This window comes from Myotis davidii, unplaced genomic scaffold (genome assembly GCF_000327345.1).
Source record: "Myotis davidii unplaced genomic scaffold, ASM32734v1 scaffold586, whole genome shotgun sequence".
Lineage (NCBI taxonomy): Eukaryota > Metazoa > Chordata > Mammalia > Chiroptera > Vespertilionidae > Myotis > Myotis davidii.
In genome coordinates, this window is record NW_006296809.1 from 188397 (window position 1) to 191606 (window position 3210).

A 3210-nucleotide genomic window follows, 5' to 3' on the forward strand; every position below is an offset into this window, starting at 1 on the left:
CTTGCAGCCTCACCTCCTCTCATAAGAAGTGGTTCTACCCTACCTATGATTAAATTGCTAATAGTTGTAAAGCACACACAACGGGAATTTTCTTAGACTTCTGGAGCCCTTACAGCCTCAGAACCTCAGACGGAGGGGGCCCTGCCCTGGGGCGGGGCCCTTTGGCAAGGAGACCCCTGCAGTGAGGGTGCACACTGTGCGTGAGCTGGCGGCCTTGCAGGCAGCACCCCGCACACGGCCCTGGTGCGTGCACGTGCACATGGTCAGCCATTCCTGTCTGAGCACAGGGCGGGCAGGAGCTGTCTGGGGAGAGGGCCTGGGGGGGAGCCAGGAGGGTGGGGGGAGGCAGGGGACCCCCTCCACGGGCCCATCCTGTGCTCAGACACCCTCGGCCCGAGGGGCTGGGCCTGGGGAGCAGCTGTGGGCCTCGAACCCGGAGCAGGAAAGGGAGGGCTGTGGCCTCCTCCCAGGTAACTGTTTGCCCGGCTGGCGTGGCCCATGTTTCAGCATCAACCTACGAACCCGGAGGTCAGGGTTCAATCCCCGTTGGGGACACGTGCTCGGTTATGGGCTCCATCCCCAGTGGGGGGCCTGCAGGAGGCGGCCGATCCACGAGTCTCATCACAGATGTTTCTCTCTCCCTCTCCCTTCCTCTCTCAAATGAATCAATAAAAAAGAACTGGGTGTTTTAATTTTATTTTGTGTCAATAGAAAAAACAAAATGAACATAAATAAAAACTCCCATAAGCTCCGGTGACGCACCGGCTGACAGTTCCACATTCTCATCCCTGAGTCACGGCTGGTTCAGGGGAGCGCGGGGCTCCCAGGCGGCGGGAGGGGCTGCAGCGGAGGAGCTGCTGTGGGCGGGTGCAGGGCGGACAGGCCACTGGTCAGGGGGTGGGACCCTCCCATCTGCACCCTCCAGGAAGGCGGTGCCCAGAGAGCAGGACCCGTCCGTCTGTTCCGATCAGGCCGCGGTGTCCGGAAGCACCTGAGGGCCCCTGTGAGCCCCGCGGTCTGAAGCTCAGCGCCCTCGAAAGCCTGCCTTTACCTAAACTTCCGGGGTGGCGGCCAGACGTGTTGGCGCAGCACCTTGAGGGGAGTGGGTGGGGGTAGGGTTGGGCGAAGGGGGCAGAGGTGACCTGGTGCAGGTGAGCGCCCAGCAGCCCATGCCGACGCCAACACCCCAGGGGTGTGCTTGGGGGATGCAGGGGAGATGCCACGGGCGTCCTGTCCTTCGGGCCCCGTGGCCCCCAGGCCTGGCGCCTGGAAGCCAGCCTCACAGCGCAGGCGGGTGGGAAGGACGGTTCCCGAGGGAGCTGGGCCTGGGGAGGTCAGAGGTGCTGTGACCCAGGGGGCAGCATGTGCCCTGCAGGCGTGGGCGACGGTGTCACCTGGAGGGGGCAGCAGGTGTGCGGACAGTGCCAGGCCCTCCCTCTCCCCGCACCCAGACCCTCTGCCCTGCTCCAGGCTCCCTCTGGCCACCAGCGATGGGTCCCACCTGGTGGGTACCCCTCCCCTCCCTGGGCCTGACACCACGGGCAGAGCAGGGGGGGCTCCAGGAGGGTCTGGTCTCCCCTCTAGTCTCGGGCCCTTGACCCTGCGTACCTGAGGCAACAGCCCTCTCTCAACCAGCTCCCGCCCCTTTGGAGGCTGGGCACCGTCTACACTACACATTCACTCACATACTTTGGGAGGCATTTGAGCCCAGCAGCTTCCCTGGTGATGAGGAGACCACCAGCATACCCTGTTCCAAGCCCTGCCCTTGTCCTGAGCCCTCCCTATGCAACACTGTCCAGGAACTCCTTTCCATTTTACTGTGAAGGAGGCACTGTCATGGTGACCATTTTACAGATCAGTAAACTAAGGCTCTGAAATTTTAAGAAAACTTCCTGAGATCCCTCCATCGGCAAGTGCAGAAACCCATTCTGCAGCACCCCCACCAACCCCCGCAAGGCCTCCGGGGTGGGACCCCAGCAGGGAAGTGTGTGCGCTTCCTGCCTCATGGAGAGTCTGACCGGAACTAGGCACTCCCTGCCCTTTCTGCCGATCTGGCTCCCTGGGAGTGCGTGTGTGCACACTCACACACACACACACATACGCATACACACACACTCACGCTCACACTCATACGCGCACACACACTCATACAACACACACGCTCACACACACATACGTGTGCGCATACACACACATGCATACACATTCACACGCATACACATTCACACACACGCATACACATTGACACACATACACATACACACATGCTCACACACGCATGCACTCACACACATACACTTACACACACTCACACGCACACACACATGCTCACACACTCACACGCTCACACGCTCACACACACACAGGCACACTCACACGTGAACTCTGATGCTAGCGTGCATGTGCCTGTCAGGGGAGCCGCACGGGTGTAGGACACGTGTCACTGCTTCCTGGCGCTTGGCACACCCCTCTTAGGCTTGGTGAGGGTGGAGGTCACAGGAAGGGTCACCGTATGACCCGCGACCCCCAGATCACTGAGGGGTGGACAAGGCCTGACCTGCGGGGCACAGGGGCTTCTCTCTGCCTGAGCGACGTCCTCAGCCACCACAGGCATGGCCGGTGCCCCCTCCCCCAGCAGCGCCTCGGGGGAGGGCCCGGGACCTCGGGGTGCTGTGAGGAGGGGGCTGCACCGGCTCTGCAGGGTCGGCTCCTCTGAGGCTCAGGGGAGCGGAGAGGAGCCGCGGAGAGTGGCCTGCGGACCCGAGGGCCCGTTCAGTTCCGGTCAAGGGCGTGGACCTCGGGTGCAGGCCCCTCCCTCCCCGGCCCTGGTTGGGGGTGAGCAGGAGGCAGCCAGTTGGTGTGTTTCTCGCACATCGAGGTCTCTGTCTTTCCCTCTTCCCCGCTCTGAAAATCAATGGAAAAATGTCCTCGGTGAAGATTAGCAAACACACACGATAGTGGAAAGGAGGTGGGTCTCTAGGAACATCCGATCCGAGGTTTACCATCCAGGAGGAGGGTCCCCGGGGCCCAGGGGAGCTGTCTGGGGGCTCTGCCCCCATTGTCTGCAGCCCCAGCAGGGCGGGCTCAGGGGAGGCTGTCTGTCCCAGAGGGCTGGGCACATGGGGACAGAGGGCTGGGGGCATGGGGACGGAGGGCTGGGGGTATGGGGACGGGGGGCGGGGGGCATGGGGACGGAGGGCTGGGGGCGCA